At 40.0% G+C, this 16,536-nt stretch overlaps 1 protein-coding gene across 8 annotated transcripts in view; it reads left to right on the plus strand.

Moving 5' to 3' along the window:
* Positions 1 to 16,536, plus strand: part of Plcb4 (phospholipase C beta 4) — a 383,472-nt gene that overhangs the window by 106,188 nt on the left and 260,748 nt on the right. For 2 of the 8 annotated variants that reach the window (XM_059261499.1, XM_059261498.1), the window contains exon 1: positions 3,677 to 3,920. The exons of 2 other annotated variants lie outside the window; for them this stretch is intronic. The gene's annotated coding sequence lies outside the window, so the exon portion shown is untranslated. Of the gene's footprint in view, positions 1 to 3,675; positions 3,921 to 5,462; positions 5,488 to 14,258; positions 14,278 to 16,536 lie in introns of those variants that run through there. 4 more of the 8 variants (XM_059261492.1, XM_059261500.1, XM_059261495.1 and 1 more) reach the window with 4 other exon arrangements.

Below are 16,536 nucleotides of genomic sequence, written 5' to 3' on the forward strand. Positions count from 1 at the left end.
CAAGATGGGTAATGCTTTTATTATGCTCAGAATACCATAGATCTTAGGCTTCCGGTTCATATTTAAATACATTATGTTGCTAAGGCCAGAACAAGAGAAAATACAAACAAGGAGAGCAAGAACATGCAACAATATGGCAAAGAATCCCATGGCTACTGGAAACTAGGAGGAAGGGGTGACTCACTTCTTAAATGGGAACCGGTGACCTGGCCTTCTGGCCTTCTAGACAGAGAGAAATAGGAGCAGATGCAACCAGAAACACAGTAGGGGAGAGGGGGAAATTGTTACTTTGGCACCTTCTGTGGCCTGAACATTCTAAGTGAACTCATGAACTTCCACAAGGAGTTTTAATGCGGTCCTGGTCTATATCCAGTCTAATGAGACTCAGATGTATCTTCATAATAAAGAGTGACTGTGTGACCTCCTCTTTATTCAGCTGGGTGCCCTCAGAAAGCAGGCTGAGAGCATGTATCAGTATGTTAGAACACTGCCGGGCATGCCTTCTGTACATCCCAAGCTTTGGATTCTGTGTTTTTCTTTTGATTCTCCTGTGCCCTTGTGAGGAAAGTGGTTTTAGTTCTACTTTACAGATTAAAAACAATGACTAAGATTCTGGGAAACTAGGCTGCTAGCTCAACATCCTGTATCTTCCCTAATCATTTCTTTTTAATTTTATATTTAAATTTTATATATTAAAGTATACATTAAATATACATAATTTAATCTTATAAACTTTATTATAAATACCCTTGCAAATAAATGAACACATCATACATCAATATTAACTAGACCAAAAGTCCATGCTACTCAGTGAACTCCTATATAGTTAGAATAGACATTCAGAATGGAAGTTTGGAGCATCACTAATGTGATTTTTTTATACTTTTAATATCAAATATATTTTATACACTTATCTATCATCAAAACCAAGAAATTCATGACAGACGTAGAACTAGAAAAACAATTAGCTCTAGATCCTTTTTCATAACTTTGTATCACCTGCATTTGGCTCCTCCTCATCCCCTAATGTTTAGCATTTCTTACTCTCTTTTCTTACTGAATCATATTTTTAAGATTTATTTATTTATTATGTATTCAGTGTTCTGTCTGCATGTATGCCTGCAGGCCAGAAGAGGGCACCAGATCTCATTTCAGATGGTTGTGAGCCACCATGTGGCTGCTGGGAATTGAACTCAGGACCTCTGGAAGAGCAGCCAGATGCTCTTAACAGATGAGCCATCTCTCTAGCCCCTTAATCATTTTTTAAATAAAATTATTATTTTCAATATCTAGTCTGTATTTTTCAAATAGAACAGTTTATTACTATTCATTAGAAGCTATATTTGTGAAATAATGATGTAATATTTGTCTCAGAAAATAAAAAACAGATTTTAATTTAATTTTAAAATAAAATTTATTGTTAAGAAATATGCAGGTAAAAAATAGCTCACACCAAAATTAACCAGACCTAAAGACTATACATATCACTGAACTTCTATATCCTAAGGACTGGATTTTTCATTTTTGGTGGTAGATTAGTGCATGAAAATGTATTTCAATAGTTAAGTTTATTGCATGTGTTCTTGTTAGAAAATTAGAAGGTACAACTGGGCTTGGAAAGTTTTCAATCTTTTATTTATACTTTACATTTATTTATTTAATTTGACGTTTGAATGTTTTGCCTGTGTGAATATATGTTTGTCATATGTGTACCTAGTGCCCTAGGAGGTCAGAAGAGGCCATCAGATTCTTTGGAATTGGAGTTAAATGTGGTTGTGAACCGCCTTATCGGTACTAGGAACTGAGCCTGGGTCCTCTATCCAAGTGGTGTGTTCTCTTAACTGCTGAGCCATTTATTATTATTATTATTATTATTATTATTATTATTATTATTATTTAATGAAAAATAGAATGGTGCTAGGGCTGGAACTCTGTGTCTTTGCTTTGAGTCCACCAGTACGGGAGAGGTTGAAATGTGTACACATGGATGCAAATAGTATTGTGTTTGGATGGACATTTAACCATCAGTGTTTGAGGATAACAGGTTATCATAAGTCCACCTCATGCCCACTGTGGCAACTGCAGAGTTTCAAAATAGATATACAAATTCTTGTGGGTGGATGCCATGTTACCTTTCAAATTTGACATTATAATGTTGTTGGTAGTTGTGATAGTTACTATTTAGTATCAATTTGACAGGATCTAGAATGACCTAGGAGACAAACCTCTGGCTGTGCCTGTCGGGGACTATCTAGATGAGGTTGATTGAGATGGGAAGACCTACCCTCCATTCCCTATGCTTGGGTCTTGAAAGCATGAAAAGGAGGAAGCTAAGTGGGCATCACCATTCATTGCTGTTCTTCCTGACTGTGGACACAGTGTGACTGGCTACCTCAAGCTACTGTCACATGACTTTCCTGCTGTGATTGACTGTACTCTTAAACTGTGAGTAAAATAATCTCTTAAGCTGCGTTTGTCGCATGGTTTGTCAAGTAATTTGGCAGGTAGCTCAGACAGTAGTCACCGAACATCTGCACAGTATGATAGTCATTGAACATCTGCACAGTATGATAGTCATCGAACATCTATACATTTTGCTTTCTTTTCATGTGCCTGCATTTGGGGGGGGGGGGACACTCAGGCTTTGAAGTATTGAAAATGTGGAAACTGTCCATACTGTTATTTCAGAGATATTTTTGCAAGTTGGGACGTATGAGGGACCTAATTCGGTGACTTTTCTAAGTAATTTGGAATTTATCACAGTGTGAGCTTGGTGAACTAAAAGTTAGCAAATGGAATCTAGAATTATAAGCATTTTCCCAAATTGGTATTGTAAAATACAGTTCTCCCTGGATATTCTCAAATAAAGAGTCCTGTGATTAAATAAGTCTGCGAGATAAAGCATATAACTCACCATCTAATGGATTCATCAATAATATGCAATCATCACACTCAAGAAATATTGCAATGTAGAAATCCATTTATATTTGTATAGGTTGATTATCCTAAAATTTGTCTGGAATATTATTACACATTTTGTATTATTTGGTAATACTGAAATTTTTGTTGTAAAGTTACCACTTGTGGTTGGGCACATCTGGGGACTTGCATGTGTGTGCATTAGCATGTTAATCTGACATAGACTTGTACTCCAGAGATTTAGTTATAGGGCAAAAGCCTCAAGAGTTTACCATTCATGCAGGAAAGTTAATTGTAGAGCTCCTTTTAGACTTGAGTTCACATTTATTTCTCTTTATATCTTCACTACTAGAAACTTACAAGCTTAAAAGTTTCATGCCCTTTCTTATACCCTCCAGGCCCTGTAAAGGAAGAACTGGATAGAAGAGTGGCAGGCAGTTCAGAGAGATTCTGAACAGCTTAGGAGAAGTCACCCAATTTTCCCATTTCTTCACGGCACCCTTCTTTCCTTGAGGGCTAGATCTTGAGTTTTGGGTAGCCTTCAGTATAGAATGACTAGATTTTTTTTTTTAAAGAATGCAGATGTAGTTTTCAAATTTCCTCTTGTAATGGACACCAGTTTCTCCCCAAAAGGCACTTCTGGTTCTGTTCCTGGCTGCTCACTCCTTCTCAGGCAGTGTTCCTCGGCAGTCAGCCTGTAAAAAGCATTTGCTCTGTTTGCTGTTCCGCTTAGAATAGTTGAAAGAGTCCCTCTCAGCCACTCGTCTGTCTGGCTGGCTGTGGCCAAGGACAGTGTTTGCCCAGCCTCTCACTCTGTGACCGAGGGGTGGGACTTTTTTGTTCCCCATTGCTGTGGCTGCCTGTGTGGGCTTGCTCATCCAAGGCTCCTCCTGCCCCTTCCTCCTGCTCTGGAGGGCGCTTGTTCTGAATTCTGAGTGCCCCGGGTGCTGCACCTGCCTCAGAAGCCCATTTGTGACTGGGTGAAGCCTATTTCTTTTCAGGTAAGAAAGTGTGCGAAGAGTGGTACTATGGGAAGACCGTATGGGAGAGGGTGGTAAGTTATTCTGTGCTCTTCTGATGAGCAGGTGCAAGTAGATGCTGTGGTTTTTGATGGCATGAACCACCCAAACTTCAGAGAGTATGTGATTGTGAGTTGTTTTTCTTTGATTTCTAATGAGAGAAGTTTATCACAAATTTTAGTGAAGTATATTAGGTACTATCATTTTGTGGTATTTCTGGCATTAAACTGATACAAATTTATTATTTCTTGTCGTAAAATTTCCCTAAGTTTGACCGTAACTCCAGTAGCTTTTTCTATAAGGCACTCATGGATGCCCTTTGCTTGACTGATGGGATTGTCATGTTTGTTATTGAACACTGTGTATGTAGCCATGCGGGCATATGGGAAATATCTATACTTGGTGCCGAATTTTGTTGTGAATATAAAACTACTCTGAGAAATAAGGCCTATTGTTAAAAATTGATTTCTGTCTTCATAATGCTTCCTGTGAATATGTTAGTGCAATACAAGAAAGCACAGGTGACATGAAGTAACTCTCATATGCAGGAATGACCACAAAAAGCAGATTTATTTTTGTCTGGTGCTCATAATTAATGAAGGGATGGGGCAGGATCCAGTATTTTATTTCAATTATCCCCATTTTTGGTTTAATTAAGAGATATGTTTTTTAAAAGTCTCTTTTCTTGAGTGAGAAGAATGAAAATAGACTTTGTATCATCTTGAAAATGTATTTATTCATTGTCTTAGAGACTTGGGTATTGTACAAAATGCTTTTCACGGAAGTCGTGCATATTCATGAATGAAGGAGTGATGCTGAGGTATGAAAGTTAAAGATCATATAGAATAATTAGCACCAGATGGTGTTGGAAAAGAATCTCATGTTTCATCCTTTGTGTTATTAATTAGTAAGATCTTAGAATCTTGGAAAGCATGTGAATTCTAAAAGGTAAATCCTTTAGCTTTATGACTAACCTCATAAGGTTGCTTGAGCAAAAAAGACTGTTGTACTGTTTCACATAAACAAAAATGTGATCAAAATAAGCTCCCCCCCTCAATTTATATGTGGATCAAGTACAATATTGTGAGAGTGTTTTTAAGGTGCTGGGAAGAACGTTTTCAACTGCATATTAAAGCTGGAAAGGGACGGTGGCCTGAGAACTCCAGTGCGTTTTCCTGTTGGAGAAACATTGTATATAATTATATATTAAAGAGCAATTATATGCAAAGGATTTGAGCTCGGCAGATAACACAGAATGTTGCCAGACTCAACTGCAGTCTGAGATTGAGATTTTCAAGACAGATTCGTTCAGTAAGGGTTTCCTTTTACAGCCTTCTCTAAGGATTTGGAGGCTAAGACAGACACATTATAGAGCAGCAGCAACAGTTGCCAGAGAAGACCATGCAGGAGACAGGTGGGCAAGGCTTAATGATGCTTACCTGTTACTATCATCCTGTCTGCAGATAAAGCTGCTGCAGAGTGGACTTGTTACGGAGGATTTTTCTGCAGACTTGTCAGTTCACTCCGTTGCTTCTCACAGTTACCACAGGTAAAGGTGAGGCGTAGGGTGATGCTGATGCCAGCTCAGGTACCCCACTTTTCCCAGCAAGAAACTATACCATGAAATAAGATAATTACCTAGAGTGTTATTCTTAATTTCACAGACACTGCCTACACCACACTAGGAAATTATGGTAGTTGTTAACAAGTGACTGTGAATATGATGGAGGTGAAGTAACTACTGTCAACGCTCGAGCTTTGTGAATAATGGGACCAGGGAGATGTAACTCATAGCAGTCCTTCTCAGCAGTTGTCAGTTTTGGTGACCTAACCTGATGCTCAGATCAACTAGCCTGTTGCTCTCACCATGGCCACCGCCAAGTGCTCGTCCACTACCTCTCTTTCTCCCTCCTGTTATGTCCTACTCACCAGGAGCCCTTTTTATGTGTTGTTTGATTTGTGTTCAACACCTGACTCTTCCGAATCTCCTCTGGGAAGCCTGGCTTGCAGGTGCTGCACTTCAGCTCTCTGGGAATTTTAACACCGAGACTTTGCCTGTGGCAAGCTACTTTTTTCCTCCTGCACAACGCACAATTTTCCAATGCAATCAGCAAGTTTGGGACAGTTGATTTTTTATTCAAAACAAAAATCCCCTTCCAAGTCTCAACTTGTTTTATTTGTGCTTTGAGCTTTCAACTTTAAATGCTCTCACTAGATAGCTGTGAACTCTGGAAGGAAAAGGAGCCAGCAGTCGGGAATTGGAGTGACACTCAGACTCTTTAGTAATTAGTACATTTCATATTTCCTCTCTCAGCATTGTGTATGAAAATTTCAAACATGCAGTAATTTGGAAGTTAGTGACTTTATTGGTTCTTAAATTATGCAAAAATAATTGGTGAGTTAATAAAATACTAATGGGAAGGCCTGGGTGGTAACCATCTTCTCTTGAGCCGTCTTTACGGCTATCAGTTGGTGTCCCTGGAAGGAGAGGAAAAACACCCAGGCCACTGCCTCCTTCCTGTGAAGTTTCTGGTAGGTACATTCACCTTTTGGCCCAGCCTGCAATGTAAGTCGACGCTCAGACCCTTTCCACAAGCAGAAGCCCGGCTTCTGTGGCAGTCTTATGTGGTGGCATGTTACATTTGTGCCTGCCAAGTGAAAGTCCACAAATCCACTTGGACAGAAATCTGTGTAAATCCTCAGCTAGCCACAAAAGAACTCATTAGAAATGCCAGGTACCCACAGTTTCAGAAAGGCGATGGCCAAAGGGAAGACTATGTTGATACCATAAAGTTACTCAGGGACTTCAAAGCGCTCAAATTCCATTCTGTGAAAGAGTCCTCAGGCGTCGGTTGTTTTGTAGGGTGAGGGTGGGGGGGGAGGGTGACTCCTTTACATGAATGTCTTTGGCACCCTTGGGGGAAAATGAGTCTAATCATCGATAAAGCCAAACCGCTCCTCCAGCTACCACTGTCTGCTTTGTGGGTGAATATGGACCCAAGAACAGGGGTTGATTCAGTTCCTTTCAGTAAGAAAAATCCACTGCACACTGAGGCTCAGTCCTTTGACTCTTCCTCAGGGTACCATGTAGGTGTTTATAGTGATTATTCAAAGCTGCCTTATCTTCTAGAAAGTTTATTATTTTACTTAGAAATGCAAAGAAATGTCCTGCTAGTTTCTAAAGTAAATAGGTTTTCCCTATGTATCCAAATTGACCAATACTCAGTAGTTACTTATTAAATTTTTTCTTTAAACCCAGAGACTGATTACTCTTCTTTTTAGAGCAATGTTAGCTACCTATATGGCAGGAAAATCTGTATGTGTCTATCTACCAAGTTCTTAATTTATTGGTACTTTTCGCTGAGAGCAATTTCCATCAGTACTTCCTGTGGCTAGTTCTGACAAAATAATTCACAAACTCATGTTTTCTGACAAGTAAATTTAGATGATAAATCCTGTGCCTTCTACTGTATTTACAGCAGTATCTGATATGTATTATTATTTAAATATTTAATGATGTTCTCAGAGGCTGCAGCTGCCTTCATTTGTATATTCATGTCTTATGTTACATGAAGTAGAGAATTATGGGAAATGGTGACCATTGCCTTTGTTTTCTAATTTTGAGCCCCAACGGAAAAGAAAGAAATGGCAATTAATCTTCTCTCTCATCTTTATGTCTTTGAGTGGGCTATACATTCGATTGAACAAAGACCCATGATTTATGCAACTTTGATGTCTTCAGCCTCAACTAAAAATTCAAGGTTCTAAGAAGGGAGAAGTCCCTAAGCTGATTCTCAGCTCAGCAAGTGGAGAATGGATCCCCTTCTCCTTTCCTGTGTACACCCCGCTTGTCTTTGAAGGTTTACCCTACATCCTAACCATTCCAAAGCTTTCCTAACTGCTATAAATCCAATTCCTTTTGCTCTCTGTGGGATATCTTGTGTTAGTGTACTACCCCTTTAGCATCGTTCTTCAGTGTAGGTAATGACTGTTAATTACTCTCTAATTATTATATAAACTAACTTTGACCTCCATACCTTCTCAGTGATATTGTAAAATCCCATGTGCAAGAAATCTCTCTTCCCTTCCTCCTTTTTCCCCTAACTTTTCCTTGTGTAGTGTGTTGGAAAACCACCTTTTAGTAACAACTGTTGGCCAGTTGTCTCAATAGGGAGAGAAGCCACTTGTCTTTGTAAATGAGATAACTCCAATTTCTTCTATCCTTTTGCCTTAAGAATAGAATTAACAGAAGGATTATATCAAAGGTTTTTTTTCTCCAGTTTTCTTTTTCTCTTCATTTTTTTACAAACTTATTTCCATGTGTCTGGCCATGTTTCAGTAATAGTCTTAACATTTAGCACTTTAATAATCCCTTCCAGCTGCAAGAACTCGGTGATTTTCTAAAACAAATTCCACAATGCTGTATGAAGCCGACTGGCTGCACTGGTGATTTAGAGTGTAAGAAAAATCTGACACTGACCTTCAGCTTCCCCACAACTTGGGAACAGGTGATGGAGCACATTTGCTTGCAGCGAATCCAGTCCAGAAATGCAGGCACTCTGTCCACAGCTGAGCACTTGGCTTCAGCCAGGTATTTTCAGAGAGGAAAAGTGAGTCAGAAAAAGCCATCCTACTGATTTATCTGTCTTTTGTTCCTTAGTTGGTATGAATCACATGAGGGGCTTACCCAGTAAAGGAAACAAATCACAGTGGTCTGTGTTTAGGGCATGCTTTCTTGGATGTGCCCAGGGACCGGTTTGCAGTTTTATACAAACAGCTGTAACTCATCATCTGGTCAATTAGATGAACCAGCAAAGCACAGATAGAAGTTCTCCTGGGCTACAGTGCTCTTCAGTTACACCCAGCGTCTGTAAAATCCCTGTATCAGTTGGCTACTGATGCTGTAAGAAATTGTCATAAAGTGGTACTTAGTGTTGTCAGCTTGATAGAGAAACTCCTGGAAGCTGGGCCTCTGGATGTGCCTATGGGGGTTATCATGATTACAGTTAATTGCTGTGAGAAGACTCCTCTTAACTGTGGGTGGGAACATTCCCTAGGCAGGAGCACCTTGGCTGTGTAAAATGCAGAAAATGAGCTAAGTGCTAGAAGCAATACATTTACTGGTCCCTCTGTTGCCTGATTTCCAGTGGATTTGATGTGACCAGTTGCTTCAATCTCCTGCCACCTTGACCTCCTCCTCACAATGAATGAACTGTGCCTGGAACTGTGAGATAAAATAAACCCTTTTTACTTCAGTTGCTTTTGTCCAAGTATTTTATGATAGTAACTGAAAAGAAGCTCCAGTACTACCTTTACAGTTCCGGAGCTCGGGAGTCTAAAATAGGCCTGCATGACTGTGTCTTCTGGAGGTTCAAAGGGAGAGGCAGCTCTCGGCAGGCTTCTGGAGCTCCTGCCTACCTTCACCTACCTTCACCTACCTTCACTTCCATTGCTCCACCCCCTTGAGCCCTTACATGGCCTGCCTTCCTTTCATTTGTGTTTGTTTTCAGGACCCTTGTGATCACAGTGGTCCACCTAGATAGTGGAGGATCCCTCTCTTATCTTAAAAGCCATCGTTTAGTCATGTGTGAAGAGTCCTCCTTTGCTGTAAGATGACACACCCTTACGTTACATGAATTCAGGTGTGGTTGTTGGAGGCAGGTTGGGGCAGAGGGATATAATTTCATTCTCATCCCCTCTTACTGTCATCTGTGGAGAAATGTCCAAGCCCTTCAGGTTGTGAGCCCGGTTCCACTTGAGTTGGTTTTCACCCAGCAGCTAAGATGAGAATTATATTAAACGGGATTTTTTCCCTCTTCACAGATCATCACATATTGCTGTATCTTTTGTTAAATCTTCCCTTTAAAGATCACAAACAATAAATAGGTCTTCTTTTTTAGCTTGATAACCTCCTCTTCCTCCTCCTCTCTTCCATTTTCTTGGCAGTGTTTCATGTTTCAAGCCCATTTGACCGAGTGGATTTTGGTCTTCGTTTCAACTTGAAGCAAACTTTTTTTTTTTTTTTTGGTTTTTTGAGACAGGGTTTCTCTGTGTAGCTTTGCGCCTTTCCTGGGACTCACTTGGTAGCCCAGGCTGGCCTCGAACTCACAGAGATCCGCCTGCCTCTGCCTCCCGAGTGCTGGGATTAAAGGCATGTGCCACCACCACCCGGCTTGAAGCAAACTTTTATTCACATGCTTAACTTCCTCCTCTTGCTTCTTGCTTGATATCTCCACATTCTTGCTTCTTTCCTCAAAGACTTTCTGCTTCTCTTCTGAACTGTGCATTCCTTTCTTGTTTTTCAGGCTTTTAATGAAGTCTCGTCTTTTTGCCTTCTAATTTTCCCTCAGGATTCTCTTACGTTTGACAATGGAAAATGAAACACAGTTTGAACCGTGACTCTGTCTTTTATCAGCAGAGCACAGTATACTTCACTTTTGCTCTTAAAGAGCAGCAAAAATAATGTCAGAAATAGAGAGGTTGCATAGTAATCTAAGAATTGAAATAAACTCATTAATACAGAAGTTACCTAAGAAGTAACGACTTACTTTCTGAGAAACTAAACTTTCTCTTGACATCTTTACTGCTAGATGTAAGAGTAAGAGTATAATTGGTGGAATATATTAATAAGACTTTTTTTTTAAACTTACTTTATGGGTATGACCATTCTACATCTGGGACACTGGGACCAAGGTGTATAGTTGACTTTCACTGTGTGGTTCCCAAACCAGCAGTAAGAGGTGCACCTCAGAAGTTTGTATAAAGGGATATTACCCTGCTGGGCAGAGACACTGGGGAGAGGGTCCTGAAATCTCTGCTTTCAAAAGCTCCACAGGAGGTGAAGCAGAGTCAGCTTCAGAGGCACAGTGAGGAGCCAGGGAGGTCTACCTCACCCAGGTCTCATTCTCCTGGTCATTTGAGGCACTAATTGGCACTCACAGCCTCCTGTGACTTCCGGTAAGCTCTGTCCTCCAAATGCTTGCAGTGCCGACCAATGGTGCTCTCAGAGTCCCAATTTCCATAAGCTGCCCAAAGTCACCTTAGTATTTTGTGGAGAAAATGGTAATCTGAATTTGCATCAGCGTAAACTAAGTCCTTCTTAGCCGAATAGTTTACTCACAGTGCTGAAGGCCCAGGTAGTACCAAAGTAAATACAGATGTCACTCTGCACAGCTTGACATTTCATACCCATCTCAAGTAGGCTCATGTCACATTCATTAGATTATAGTAATTTCAGTACGCATTGATGTGTCAACACACTGAAAACCTAACAACATACTAAACAACACCTAAAAACATACTCCATGTGAGGATTATCTTCCTTTCCCCTACCTGATCACTCAAACTGAATTTGATCAATACCATTAAGCCTATATTCTTATCAAATCAGATCATTCCTAACATTGTTTCCAAATCTGGTGAAAAGTTCTTGGGTCCACTTAGAAGTATTAGCACGGTGGAATGATAATTTACATGCAACAATATGCATCTGTTGTCAGTGTTCATTTTATATTTCATGTGTTCACCAGTGTCACTACTGCCACAGTAATAATATTAAGTTTTCCTTTTATTCCTAAAGCCTTGTTTGAGCTCTTACTGTACAGCATTCCCAGTTCATTGAGAGTCAAACACTGCTTTGCTGACAATTACTATAGATTTCACTTTGCTTCTGCTAAATACACTTATGTATTCTTTTTGTCTGGATTTCGGCTTTAACCATTGTGTTTTTGCAATTCTTCGTATGTTTTGGTAGTTGTTTTTTAAATAAAATTTCTGAGTACTACTCACTTGGGTGCATATGTAGTTTATTTACTTGTGTATAGACATGTATAGCCCCAATTTCAGGCTGTTAAGAGCAAAGTCCTCATAATTTCCTTATTTCTACCTGGGTTTTTTTTTTTTTTCTGTTGGGTAAATATCTAAGATTGTAATGGCTTGGTCTTGTATTCAGGTGCATGAGAAACTACCAAGTTGGGCTTCAAAATAGTTTCACTATTTTGGATTTTCTCCTTCATTCTCTTGAGCTGTTCCACTGGGACATTTTTATATATTGTGAGTTTAGACAAAATACATTTATGTTTATAATGCATGTATTTATATTATATGCATGTGTAAGGATACATCAAAAGGGGGTAGATGTGGGCATTATTTGTTATGTTGTGTGAAGAAGCATCAATTATACTATTTTGTGTATTACATAAAATTCCAAAACATGAACATAGATAGACCCAAGCCCCTTAATTAAATGGAGATGACACCTGTGTTTCCTCTAATAGTCATCTACTTGAGTCTCTTTCTGGCCATCCCTGATAATCCAGTAGCAAACTTCCAAGGAAAATAATGGAAACTGTAACATGAAGAAATTGTTATTGAAATACTTTTCTCTCTAATAAAGAAATTAGAACCATCATGCTCGTTAGTCTGTGAGCCCTGGTACCACCTATGCAAAGTTTAAGAACCTCTGAGATGAGTAGAGGGCAATAGGGTTGTGAATGAGGACAACTGAGTGTGTTAGTTACTGTTCTCCTTGCTAAGATCAAGTACCGACAAGGGGAATGTTAAGGGAAGAAGGGTTTACTTTGGCTCACAGTTGGAGAGAGCACAGGTCTTCATGCCAGGGAAGCTGTGGGGACACGGAAGTGTAGTGCTTGGTTACACCCACAGTAAAGGAGAGAAAGGATAGCAAGTCGGGCCTGGCAAAGAAACCTCATGGGGACCCCCCCTGCTGCCCATGACCCTCTTCTCCCAGGTAGACTCCACCTAAGTCCTATCACCAGCTGGGAAACAAGTGTTCACACCCTTGAGACCATGGGTGACATTCCACATTCAAATTGTAATACCAAGAAAAAGCAACCATAAGGGGGCAGGGTTCAAAGAGCACCTGTCAGGACCCAGGGACCAAATAAGGAATCCAATGAGGATGGAAATAATGGACATGTGACCCCATGGAGACTTCAAACCAGACTTTCTTATACACCACTGTGATACTGAGCAGAACAGGGAACATTTCAGATAGATGTAAAAGCAACGTGCTGTGGAAAAAAGTGGCTAACCCTGTCTCTGGGGTGGAAGATGGAGAACTGAGGAAAAGTTTAGGGAAAAAATAGTAGGGAATTAGAGAGCTAAGTAATATAATCTTCATCCATTCATATGGAATGCTGTGTCTGCTGAAGTGTTCCTGGGAATAAAACATATGGTGAGGTGATTTACTTTACAGCCTTTTTCTTAAAGGTGTGAGGACTGCTTAAAACACTACTGCTAATTTATGTCACACGGCAAGCAGAGACTCTGTGACCAGCCCGAGCCAAGGGCAGGGTGCAAGTATAAATTTCAGTGACTCATCTCTTGGGTCTAAAATAGCAGCAGGCTGAGGGGCAGAGTGTCTTCAAGGGAGGAAGTCTTTTTGACACATGTTCCCCCTGCAAACAAGCTTAGACCCAGTGCATGTGATATAGTGTCTCAAGCTGGTGTGGGGAACGGGGAGTCAATGGATATGAGAGGGAAACAGGGGATGAGCTTGCATTATAGCATGGAAGGCATTGTATGATAGGAGAAGAGAATTTGATTTTGTTTGACAGGTTTCAAAAATGGCTTTAGGCATACCCTTGGGCACAATCAAATATATTGTAATAGGGTGCATGGAAGGGCTGAGACTGTTCACGGCTTGACTATCCTGTTCTTTTACTTCCGTATATAATTAAGCTGTCTGAGGATCCACTTGCCCTTTTCCTGTTTCAGAGCTGAAAGGTGTCCCTCTTGTCTTCACAAAATGTTACTAGCATTGTCCTACCTTGTGAAAGCATTGTAAGTCCTGAATGGAAGGATATTGTGCTTTTGAAAAAGTTGAAGACACATTTGATATGAGATTACTATCTATGAGCATAAAACCCAAAGAAGCTCAGAGTATCATTGTGTGATCTTTAATCACTAGCTAGAGGTAAGAGTAAATAGGATGGATTCTGGTTTGGTCCCCAGATAGATTGTGGGGTCATTCAATGAGGTGTCGGGGGAGGTAGGCAGAGAATAATAACCTTTCAAAGATACTTATTCCTGATCCCTAGAATTTGCAAATGTTATGCTTTAAAAAAAAAAGGACTTTACAGGAATGTTTAACTTTTCTAATGCCTCAACCGTTTAATACAGTTCCTCATGTTGTGGTGAGCCCAACCATAAAATTAGTTTCATAACTACTTCGTAACTGAAATTTTGCTACTGTTATGAATTGTGCTATAAATATCTGTGTTTTCCTTAGGTCTTAGGTGACCCCTGTGAAAGGGTCATTTGCCTTTCCCCCCCACAAAGGAGTCTAGACCCACAGGGTGAGAACCACCGGCTTAAGGTAAAGGACCTGGAGGTAAAGATGGTGATATTCTAGATAATCTGAAAGATATATTCCTTATGAGTTTTTAACAATAAAGATCATTAGCTGATCATTTCAAGAAAGACTGAGAGAGGGATTTGGAGAGAGCTAGTGAGTTGGGGTCTCAGAGGAAAAAAAAACTCACTACGGCTGCTTTGAAGATGAAAGCAGGGCCACGAACTAAGAGATATCAGCAGCCCCGAGAAGCTGAGTGACAACCAGACAGGTGGTCTTTAAACCCAAGAGAAAGGAAGGAAGCTGGCTCTCCTTTTCTTTCCTTCCTTTCTTCGTTTTTTTTTTTTTTTTTTTTTTTTTTTTTTTTTTTTTTGCGGGGAGGGGTTTGAGTCGAACTTAACTCTGTAGACCAGGCTGGCCTCCAATTCATAGAAAAGCTCTCTTGACACCCTGATTTTTTAGCCTGCTGCGACCTGTGCTGGATTTCTGACCTATGGGACTGTAAGAGACTTAATGAATGTGTGGAGTTTAAAGCCACTGCTTTGTGGGGTTTTTGTTAGGGAAACAATAGGAAATTAATTCAGCATATTTTCACAGCTTTCCTTTTTCTTTCTAAGGTACCAGGGGTCAAACTTGGCCCCGTGTATTGCTAACCGTGAGTTCTCTGCGAGGTCTGCCTAAGCACTTTCATTGAGGAAATGGGGGAGATAGATGGGATACTTGATACTGTTAGGTGCCCCAATGTTAGCAGTCTGCTGGAGGACATTTCATCTCCTTGAGTAGGTGCTTACTTCAGTGAATATCAAAAAACTGCAATGAAGAAATGTTTCATCTGAATCTTGTTCTCAATTATTTTATACTTTTGTGTCTTCTTCCTCAAAATTTGGAGTTAGAATAAATGATCTCAGATTCCTTTCAGCATGAAAATTCTCAGATAAAATAAAACAAACATAGCATTCTACTTGCCAATTCATATACTTCTCTCATGAGAATCGGGACAGTGAAGGTAGCCACATTCAAGAGTTATTAGTAAACAAAGACGTGTGCTATTCATTGTGAAACACAGGTGTGTGCTGTGCTTCAACTACCTTGTTTAGGACTCTAGCATCCTAAATGCTAGAGAGAAATTAGTGTATGCGTTGGAATCTTCTTGATGGAATGTTCTATCTGAATCAAAGAAAGTAAAACAGGAGGTTCTGGACAAAGCCATGTATTATCATAACAACCATGTGGCCTAAAGATTCATCATCATAAAAACTCCTGTCTTATTTTCTCAATGGTTTCTTATCTAGAATGATGTTCACTGTTGTCAAAAACATTTTTTTAAATGAGCACTAGTAACTTGCTCAGAGGTTTAAATCTCATAAGCAGAATTATCCCCTTGATGAGAAAAGTTTTCCAGTATGAAGCTGATGATACCGTTTGAATTTGGAACATGAGGAATCTCCTAGGAAATAATTACATGTGGTTACTGTACAGACGAATGCACACGGAAATCAGTTATTTAGGGTGACCTGTTGCCTACATTCATCTTTGTATGAACAAGGCACTGAGCAAAACTCATGTGCATGGGGAAAGTTGCTTTTTCTAGCCCTGAGGTGGGACATTCTAGAGCCTCTGAAGAACAGACTCCATTTAGTGTTGCCACATCAACTTCGTGGATCAGCTTAGTGCTGTCAGTTCATCCGCTGGTGAGAGGTCACATTCATGATTATCCTTCCAAGGACTCGAGGTGCAAACTTGGCCGGGAAAAGTATCTACAGATGTCCTAAGAATTATCCCATTAAAAGAGAGTTTGGAATGTGATTCCATGTGGATCATCTGCTGCTAAAATCTTGTTCCAACACCGTCAAGTCCTTGAGCAGTAATTGAACAAATATCCTTGAACTTGTTAAGTAGACTGGACTTGCCAAATGCTGTGGCAAGACTTGTGGAGATCCTAAGTCTACTGTGAGTGAGACGCTTAAGCCACATGGCCCATATGTTGCATCTAATTGTGTTGTTGGAGCACGCCTTTGAAAATTATGACCTTGACTATGCTTTGGATAACTGACCAGGGTGAGGCTGTCAGAGTTGTTTAAACAGTTACCATTTGTAGAGGGCCATCATGTGATTGTGGACCAATGGACAGGCACAAATAACATTCCATAACACTGTACTGGTCTTTTTAAAACATTGGGGTGAATCTTAAGAATTCCTGCAGAGAGACTATAGATGCCATGACCTGTCTGCCCTAAGAAACTCAGGTGCCAAGCATCATTTTCTCTTGCCATTTTGATCACC

Source organism: Peromyscus eremicus, chromosome 4 (genome assembly GCF_949786415.1).
Source record: "Peromyscus eremicus chromosome 4, PerEre_H2_v1, whole genome shotgun sequence".
NCBI classification, from domain to species: Eukaryota; Metazoa; Chordata; class Mammalia; order Rodentia; family Cricetidae; genus Peromyscus; species Peromyscus eremicus.